Raw genomic sequence first — 10,580 nt, 5'->3', positions numbered from 1 at the left:
TAAAATTAAAAAAATAAAAATATATTCCAAAATATTTTATGAAAATTTAAAGACTAACTTTAGGATTTATATTTGAACGAAAGCTCGAAAAAGATTGTTTTCTCAAGAGAGGAAAAGAGCAGGTATGTCGTTCCCGATACTTTACAAATAATGTGGATGAAATAAAAATAATGCAGATTACTTGATCTCTACTTTAAAAGATAGTAAATATGGCCAAAAAGTCTCCATTTAACTTAGAATGGTACACGTATTCCGGAACCCATCATGGAAAACTAGGTGACACTTTCTTTCCATGACCATTTTTCCTAATCCCAAATTGACCATTAAAGACAGAATTAACAGTGTGTATGTTCCATACGTATAGTATGGAACAAATGATTTTCTTGGAATGAAAGGTGAATTTACAACTGTTTGCTTAGTTTTGAGTAGCCATCCCCAGGAAAGAAGAAACTTTTACAATGACGTTTCTAGAATTAGGTCTTCTAAACTGGTGTGATAGATGGAAAGATTTTTCTCTCCTAAAAGAATGCATAAGGTGCTGTTTCCCTTGGCAAAAATATGGAAACTTGAAATGCACTATTTTTTCCCAGCAAGCAACCAGGCTCCACGCACATCTATCATTATTCAGCTTCAAACTAAAAAGTCGTATTCTGAATATCAATTCCTATAAACTATGTAGCTCTCCATTATGGAATCTGAAACTGCTGGTTCCATGATAAAGGAACATGCTGTTTGAAAGACCACAATTTGGCTGCAAGTAATCAATATACTATTTGGAAAGAAACCTAGATGTGCAGTATGATTTAGAAATGCTGAGAGTCTTGCACCAAAGCCTTCTACACAAATCTTGTTAAGTCAGGTTGTTCTTTGTCAGTTTTCCTTGGGTCTGTTTGTTCATTTTCAGAGACACTGGAAAATTTTCCAAATAGATAAAAGAAGCCTCTTCTGTAGTCTTCAGGAACAAAAAGAATGATAATTTGTAGCTAAATATATCTCCACCCCCCTTAACCCCCCCCCCCCCCCCCCCCCCCCATGAAGCTTGCTGACATTGGGCATCCTGAAATGGAGAGAGTGAAATGAAGAATTTGAACTTCCCCTAGGCCGGAAACACACACAAGTGCTCAAAAGTAAGTATAACATTTAATTGATTGCTTTAATCAAAGGAAGAATGTCAGGTTTACTGAGCATCCAGGGATGTTGTTCAAATACGAATTTGAACTATAAGTCATTTTAACAATCCTACATTGTCCATATTTTAATTTTTATATCTGAGAATATGGAGGTTCAGAGAAGTTATGTCCTGTAGGTAACATAAGTTAAAGAAAAATATCAGAGTCAGGATTTGAACTTGGTTCAAACTTGATCATTTTAAGGCCCATTTGGAGGGCACACCAATTGCTTTGACACCTAAAGGACAATGCCTTGAACGACCCAACAATTTGTCATATCCTCCACACACACACCCATTTTCTGAAGCTTGTTAAATCACCTGAGGAAGGGCATTATAATGAGTTTCCTTCCATGTAAATTTCACCAGTTTTGGCAAAGGCACGGAGGCAAGGTGACTTTAATGATATATTAGCTAATGTAGATTTAAATCTGGATGGTTGTTTTATTTCTTTGTGATGCTTGGCTGATCTGGAAAGAATGTATATCATATTGGCTGAAGGAACTTGGATGACAAAAATAGGATGAAGAAAATGGGGACGGGCCACAGAGAAAACAGAAGAAAGGAAGTCCTCATCAGATGGCCTGAGAGAAAATTATCTAGGTTCCTAAGCAGTATGAATAGAATGAAGGGAATCTGGCAGGTAACATCATACCTGGGTTTTTGGGGGGGGGGGGGGAGGCAACCTCTGAAACCTTTCCTCTTTAATTCATTTTTTTAAAATTGTTTTGTGATTTTTCAGTGCATTGTTTTAGAAGGCAGGAGAGTTTCTTTGCACAACCTAAGTTAGTCTCAGAAATGTCTATCCACGTATACATTTTAAGGAAGAAGACTGTTTATCTTGGTCAAGACTCATGGGGCCACTGCTTTTGGACGTGTTGCCCCAACGTTTTCCAACAATGTGCCGTGAGCTCTCCCATCCTGCTCCCTTTACCTGTGATACATAGAACTGGTGCCACTCCTCAGCCAGGCGGCCAGTTCCATGCTATTTGGCTAGAATGTAATGTTCCTGAGTGGAATTTCTTTGGGGCTTATGGACAGGAGGAAGTGTTGGTTGCCCCTTCACAATTTCTGCCACAGAAGTTGTTGACTGTCTTTGGGATGTAAGAGGTGTGAGAGGAAGTTGTTGATCAGGCCTGAGGCAGCCCACTGTGTAGTGTGCCGCAAAATTGCCTTTCACAAAATCTCCATTTACTCCTTTTAAGTGTACTGATGATTCTCAGGGAATGGAACTAGGTTCTCAGTGGAATTTAGTTGTGAGAACAGGGGAGTTCTGCTGGTCTGGGTTTCCTAGGTCTTTAGTCAGCAAGGCCAGGAAGGTAAAGCAAGCTGAGGGGGCTGAGAGCTCTATCTCTCGTGGAGTTGGAGTGCCCTCTGCTGCCCTGAAGAAGAAGGTGCAAGTAAAGAATGCCTCTTCTTGCCAGCGGTTTCTTCTAGATAGAGGAAAACCTCCAAAATGCTGCCTTTGAAAAGCAGAGGCCCTCAGTTGATCACTGAACATCTAATTTCACTCAGCTGTGGGGGCTTTGGCTCTTTCAAGAAGATCTCTTTGAGGTTGAGTAATCGATGAAAGCAGAGGTAGTTTTCCCTTGGTCATGAGTGTAAGCAGTCATTTCAGAATGGTAAGTATTTGGGTTATTTTTTACAAGTATAAGTGCCACCATGAAATATGTGTTTATTTTGTGTGTGGGTGATCAGTCTTTCCATATATGTCTGGGAGACCTGAATATTGTAATTCCAGGTTTGGAGGCTCCTGCATATTTTCTTTTGAAATATGTTTTTACATTTAAAATCAATGTTGAAAAATGTTCTTTGTGGCAAATACAAGTATTTTTTTGAAAACACATTTTGCACTATTTTAAAACGTATTTTATTGTTCTGCAGTGGAATATCTTATTTTTATATAGTCCTGTAATTTATAAACATTTTCTCAAAATCTCAGTTAATCATCATAGCAACTCTGTGATATAGCCCACATAGTTCCCACTGTATGGACAGAAAATCAAGGCAACACCATACCTCGTCATATAGAGGTGAGAACTGTGTCAGTCATGCTGAGTTCCAGGATAAGAATAATTTGATACCTACCACTTGTCAGCATCATAAGTAAGTGGTTTTCTTTACACACTACCCGTTTATCCTTCTTGTCAGCTCACAAGGTAGGTAATGCAGCTGTCATTTTATAGATATGGAAACAGAGGTTTTGAGAAGTTAGTATTACTATTCCAATAGATAGTAAGTGAAAAGGCTAGGTTTCAAAATCTGCTCCATTTGATACCAGTGGCTGTGATGTTTAGTCAGCATTTTATATGTAAAGAAGTAAGACATACTCCCTGGCCTCAAGCAGTTTAGAGGTGTGTGTGTGTGTGTGTGTGTGTGTGTGTGTGTGTGTGTTAAAATATACATGAAATTTACCATTTTTGCCATTTTTAGGTGCAAAGTTCAGTGGCATTAAATACATTCATATTGTTGAGCAACCATCACTACCATAAATCTCCAGAACTTTTTCATCTTTGCAACCTGAAACTCGGTATCTATTAAGCAGTAATACTCATTTCCTCCTCCTTTTAGTCCTTGGCAACCACCATTTTATTTTCTGCCTCTATAAATTTGACTAGTCTAAGTACCTCATATGAGTAAAATTGTAGAGTATTTGTTCTTTTGTGTCTGGATTATTTCACTTAGCATAATGTCTTCAAAGTTCATTTATTTTAAAGACTGAATAACATTCCTTTGTATGGATATGCCACATTTTTTTTGTCCATTCTTCCTTTGGTGGACATTTGGAATGTTTCTACCTTTTGGCTATTGTGAATAGTGCTGCTATGAACATTGGTGTACAAATATCTGTTCCTGTTCCTGTTTCAATTATTTTGGGTAAATCCCCAAAAGTGAGGTTGCTGGATCATATGGTAATTCTATGTATACTTTTTTATGGGACCACTATCCTGTTTTTCACAATGACAGTATCATTTATGTCCCCACAGTGAAGAACAAGGGCTCTGATTTTTTCACATCCTTGATAACAACTTATCCTTTTATTTTGTTTTCTTTTATTGGTAGTAGCCATCCTAATGCATGTGAAGTGGTATCTCATTATAGTTTTGAGTTGCATTTTCCTGATGATCAGGAAGTTGAGCATCTTTTCACATGCTTATTGGTCATTTATATATCCTTTTTTCGAAGAAATGTCTATTAAAGTCCTTTAACTATTTCTAATTTGGTTTTTATTGTTGTTGAGATGATGTTTTTATTGTTATGTGAGTTCTTTATATATTCTGGATATTAGTTCTTTATCAGATATATGATTTGCAAATATTGAAAAGACTATCCTTTCTCATCAAATGGTCTGGGTTATCCTTTTCAAAAATCATTTAATCCCATATATAAGGACTAATTTCTGGCTCTCTGTTGTATTTCGTTGTCTAAACATCTGTCTTTATGCCAGTACCACACTATTTTGATGCCTTCAGCTTTGTAACAGGTTTTGAAATTTGGAAGTTGAGACCTCCAGTTTTGTTTTCAAGATTGTTTTGGCTATTTGTGGCTCCTTGAGATTCCACATGAGTTTTAGGGAGTATTTTTCTATTTCTTCAAAAAACTTCATAGGGTTTTGTTTTTTGAAAGAGTTTTATTTATTTATTCATGAGAGACACAGAAAGAGGCAGAGACATAAGCAGAGGGAGAAGCAGGCTCCATGCAGAGAGCCCAACGTGAGACTCAGTCCTGGAACTCGAGGTCAGGTCCTGAGCCGAAGGCAGATGCTTAACCGCTGAGCCACCCAGGCATCCCTTCATAGGGGTTTTGATTGAGATTGCATTGAATTTGTAAATTGCTTTGAGTAGTATTGACATCTTAAGAACATTGTCTTCCAATTTATGAACACAGGATGCCTTTACATTTATCAGTATTTTCTTTAATTTCATTTAGCAACATTTTGTAGTTTAAGTATACAAGTCTTTTGTCTCCTGCATTACATTTATTTTCAAGTACTTTATTCTCTAAAATGCTATCATAAATGAAATTGCTTTCTTAATTGTCTTTTTGGATTGTTCATTGTTACTGTATAGGAACACACCTGAGTTTTGTGTGTTGATTTTGTATTTTGCAACTAGTTTATAGTTTTTAACTTGGGCTCGGATCTTTTGAACTCTATGCCCTATGAATTCTCACTGTTTCACAGTGGTTAATTAATTCTTTTATACGGTAATTTTGTCTTTATATAATGTTGGTTTTTACCAAAATTTATTTTGCTTGAATTTTATCATGGAATAAACATGCTGTCAGTAATTAAAATAGTTAATTAATTTAATTAATTAAAAAGAAAATCCACTTATTTTTTATATGTGTTTTGTATATATGTGATAATCTAAATGACTTAAAGTTTTAGTTTCCAAACAAACAAATTGGTTTGATGTTATATGCATACAGCAATGGTTCACAAAATTGTTTTAACCTGTACAAAGAAAACTAAAATATACACTTGTTCATTGTTTTCAGCAGGTCTCACTGCTGAACTCTAACTTTCCAGCTCAAGTGGCTTTGGGTAATATAGTTCATCCTATGTCGTTGCCTATTCAGCTAGGTAAGAGTCATAGTTCTGGGATGAAAAATTGACTTCTTAGTACTTAGATACAAAAATAATGCAAAAAGAAAACCATAAACCAGTTTTACTTATAATTATGGTAAAAAAAAGTTAAACGCAGTCTTTTCAAATTCTTATTACTTTAAATAAAACTATACCTAGTACAGCTTAATCTAGAAATTTAAAGATGTGACCATAGCATGGGCAAACAATTTTGTTGACTTGGAAAATATATTTTCTATATAGTATGAGTAACAATTAGAAATGGATAAGTATTTCAATCACTATAGTAATTCCTATCCTCATCATTTTCTCCCTGCTTCTCTTATAAACATAAATCAGTTTTTGTGCTGTCTGTTCTGTTCCATTGTACAAATATATATTTTGGGTCAGAGTGACAATGCCTTAATTATCATAATTTTATCATATGTTTTAATATGTATCAGGGGAAAGCCCCCATGTTCCCATACACACCATTAAACTATTCAGAGATTTCTTTGCTATTTTAGCCGATGGTAGTATTGGGCTTGTTTTTTTTTTTTTAAATTTTATTTATTTATTCATGAGAATACACAGAGAGAAGAGAGAGAAGCAGAGACACAGGCAGAGGGAGAAATAGGCTGCATGCAGGGAGCCTGATGTGGGACTCGATCCTGGGTCTCCAGGATCACACCCTGGGCTGAAGGCGGCGCTAAACTGCTGAGCCACCGGGGCTGCCCTGGGCTTGTTTTTGAATTGAATCTTAGTCACAGTTCAGCTTTTTAAAAAACATCCTATTGGGTTTTTGGAAATAATTATATAATCACAATAATATTTGAAGTAAAAGGATGATAGAAGAACTCAGTCCAGTTTCTTTCATTGTACATGTAAGGAAAATGGGCTATACTCTGAACACAGGATCCTTCAATGGCACATGGCAGCAGTTACTACGATGCACGTATTCCATTGCTCTGCAAGAGACAAATATGAAATGGAGCTTGTCCTCTAGAAGCAAGACAGAAATAGTTCTGATATTCAGGAAGGCTGGATGCAAGAAAGGCTGACACAATTTAATGCTCTAAAGAGAGTCCCTCCAGTGTTTTATAACACTATTCAAATCAGCTGAAGCTTTACATTATATTTGAATGAAAAGACATGGTAATTGAAGGGGTGGAGAAGCTGAAATAATGAGTGTGTGCATTAGATCTGAGGGTATAGGGACTTGGCTTACAAGAATACTGTATTTTTGGCCTCCTCTCAGGTCCTCATAGACTTTTCTTTACAAGACAAAGCAAGTGTGACATTAAAAAAAATCATTTTACACCTGTCACTTTTGGTCCCAAGAAGATTGTTAACAGAGTGACAGGGATATTGTAGTACAACAGTGAAGTAACAGTAGTAGTGACAACCATAGTAACTATCATGATGTCTTAATTTTTACATCATACCTTTTTTTTACGAAAAAGACTCCTAGGAACTCACATATTTAATTATATTTTCACTCAGATCACTCTTCTGGGGTGGTCAGAGGCAAATGTTGCCTCCTTTCTACAGATGGTAAAACATGAGTTAGTGAGAAATGAGAAAATCTCCAGGGGTCTCAGAGGCCACCTGGAGCAGCTTCCCTGACTGCCTTTTTTCAGGCAACATTATCCTTCCAAAAATGATAATTGCTAGTGGCCTTATCTTCCCATGCTTCCTATAATTCAATGAAAACTTGAAAAATGAAGTGAAATTGTTCCCTTATTGGAATATGTGCTAATGAAGGAAGGAAGACTTGTACAGGAAAAGTGAGGTGTCTACAAATATTTTCTTGCATCTGTTAAGTAGAACAAGTTGGGGCAGTGGGGTAGCAAATTTCCCTGTGGACCATTTGCATTTTGGTGTTTGTAAGTGCCCCTGGGAACACAACTCTCACATTCAAAGGTCCTGGAATTTAACTGTTGATGTGGAGGGTGGGGCCGGACCCTGGTTATTTTAAAAATTAAAACTTGAGGGGCACCTGGGCTGGGTGGCTTAGTCAGTTAAGTGGCCAACTCTTGATTTTGGCTCAGGTCATGATCTCAGCATTGTGAGATCAAGCCCCAGGTTGGGCTCCACACTGGGCGTGGAGTCAGCTAAAGATTCTCCCTCTCCCTCTGCTCTTCATTCTTTCTCTTTTCCTCTCCTAAAAAATCAACAACCAACCAACCAATCAATCTTTCTCTAAAAAATCAACCAACCAACCAATCATTAAAAACATGATATTATTATGCTATCAGAGTTGAGAACCACTTCCCTAGTACATTAAAACTTGTTTGGTGGTGATTCTGTTCTAGTTTCCAAGTATTTAGATCATGTAATAAATGGTATAAAGATATATTGTCTATTGTTTTCGTCATTGGTATAAAGAGTTATTATGCCTGGATAATCTGTTATCATAAGATATAAAATTCTGCTTCTAAGTATAAAATATAATGTCTTTTATGGACTACTTTTCCAAGCCCATGATTTTTATATCCTATCATTATATATTTTTGTGTGCTACCCACTCTTCACAGCCAATCAAAGCAATACACAACTTTTTACCAGGAGTTTTTCATTAGAGATAGGAGAAGTGAGGCATAGTTTGGGCATCAAGAAAAGGTTATTTCTCCTCTGGAATGAATGAAGCCCTAGGAAAGACAACTGTCAATGAATCTAATCTGAGCATTTACATGTGTATGATAGAGTTATTATATAGCCAAAGGTCTGTGTTAAAAAAAACTAAAAAAAAAAAAAAAAAAAGAACAAAAAACCCCCCAAAACCCTACATTATAAGGTAGAACTTAGGTCTGTAAGCCTAAGCACTTGCTTTTATCACACTAGGATATGCAGAGGAGAATCTCCCACTTAACCTTCTTTAATTCATTGTATTAAGTACCTATTAAAATCCCTGGGATTGTGAATCCATAAAACAATAAAGATAGCAGATTGGGTATGTGGTCCAAACCCTCTAGAAGGGGGAGGAAATGGAAGTCACATCAGATAGTGAAGGGAACGTGCAGAAAGGTACACATTAGTGGTACGTTTGGCTTTAAATCAGGGCTCTTCACTACCAGTTATACATGGTTGTTATACATGGTTTCATGAATTCATGTTCTGTTTTATAAAATGTGCTGTTTGAATATGAAATATCTTCTGCTTTTATCTTCTTCCATTTCTTCCTATATCCCTATCAACACTTCCTCATTCTTAAAAGTCTTTTGCTCGTAGAGAGTACCTCTAGATTGATCTCAATGGGGTCAGGATGGTAGTTGATTGGCGCTCAGAATCGCAATGATCCCTAAGGTTCAGGCCAGAAGATTTTCTTGGAGCTCACGGACACTGTTGGAAGCCATGGGCAGCAAGAATATGTCTTCAAATAAGAAAGTTTTGCTTTTAATAATAACAGGTCCTGTGCCTTCTTTGGAGTTACTAAAGAAGAGAACTAAAATGAATGCTAGAAATAGAGTAACTCTAAAAAAGACGGTTGGATTAAAGCAAACATCAGCAGACTCTAGAATGCTTCCTAATGCTTACTGTGATCAGCACAAACAGACGCCAAAACCAGATTATATAACAATACTGTTTTTTCTTTTACTACTTCAAAATGTCCTCTCAGAACACCTCTCAAGGAAGAGAGCCATGCCCTGGTTTGAATATGGCTCTAGAGAAGCAAATTATTATGAATCTATGTGGGGAGAAGTTTTAGGAATTGTTTTTCAGCCTTATCATGAGAAATTTCCCCCACTCTCTGGTTCACCAAGTCATCTGTGAATGCAGAACTAGTTTGTATGTGTTCCAAATTGAGAGGCACAGTGACAAGCATTCTTTCAAACATAGAAAAAAAAGGCTGCTTCTTCCTTAACCTTACAGAGTATATTATTAAATTTTTTTAAAACAGGATTTTTTTTCTGACACTCCTATGATTGGATATATATGAAATTTATTATATTTTAATAATATATTTACAAGTGTGTGCTTGTCAAGACTAGGAGATATAATCTGAGGCCCTGAGGTACAGTAAAATACCTGGTCTATGCACACATGGGACTTATATGTTTGCTTATCACAATCCATCATATAATCTATTGATCACAGCTTACCTAAAGGCAGCCATTTGTTTACCTATATATTTTGTTGATATATTGACTTAGCTCATATTTGTTTAGTCCCTTGTAATTAATAAGGGATTTTTAGGCAAATTTTCTCATTTGATCCTGACAGGATTCCTGCTGAGTTAAATATTGACTCTTAGAGATAAGGAAAATGAAAGCCATGAACCTTCTGACTTGCCCGAGTACACATACCTGGTGAATGAGACCACGATGGTGCAAATTCAGAACTTCTAATTCCAAATCCAGTGTTTTTCTCCCACCATACCTCAGCTGTAAGGTGTTTTGTTAAAATATGGGGAGAAGATGACTTTCCTTGCATGGTTTTGGAGGAATAAAGACTCTGAGGTGCCAGCCCTCTCAGGTGTTCCACTTAACGTCCAAGTTTTGCAAGCAATGTTTGGCATGAGAGCATTATGACAATGTTACTGTGGGGCAAGAGACTCAACCTCAAAATATCTGGATTTTGGATGTGTTTTCTAACTCCCTTTATTACTTTCGGCCTTTCTTCAACTTTAGAGTGAATAACTAGATTAGAAAATATTTTAGATCAGTGGTCAGTGAAGTATTGCTTCCTTGGTCAAATCTAGCCTATTTTTAGAACTAAAATTTTCTTGGAACAAAGTTGTGCCCATTTGCTCATGTTATTTTCTGTGAGTCCTTTCATGCTATAATGGTAGTTGGATAGTTGTAACAGAGACCATGTACCATGTGAAGCCCTTTAAGTGAGAAA

The 10,580-nt window shown here is 36.5% G+C and overlaps 1 long non-coding RNA gene across 1 annotated transcript in view; it reads left to right on the top strand.

The window, feature by feature from the left end:
- Window positions 1-1,029: 1,029 nt before the first annotated feature.
- LOC111097853 overlaps window positions 1,030-10,580 on the top strand; it is a 48,252-nt gene continuing 38,701 nt past the window's right edge. The window contains exon 1 of the long non-coding RNA XR_005366027.1: window positions 1,030-1,127. This is a non-coding gene — a long non-coding RNA (uncharacterized LOC111097853). The remainder of the gene's footprint in view (window positions 1,128-10,580) is intronic.

This window comes from Canis lupus, chromosome 10 (assembly GCF_011100685.1).
Source record: "Canis lupus familiaris isolate Mischka breed German Shepherd chromosome 10, alternate assembly UU_Cfam_GSD_1.0, whole genome shotgun sequence".
In the NCBI taxonomy this organism is placed as follows: Eukaryota; Metazoa; Chordata; class Mammalia; order Carnivora; family Canidae; genus Canis; species Canis lupus.
This window is presented reverse-complemented; position numbering and strand designations above follow the sequence as displayed.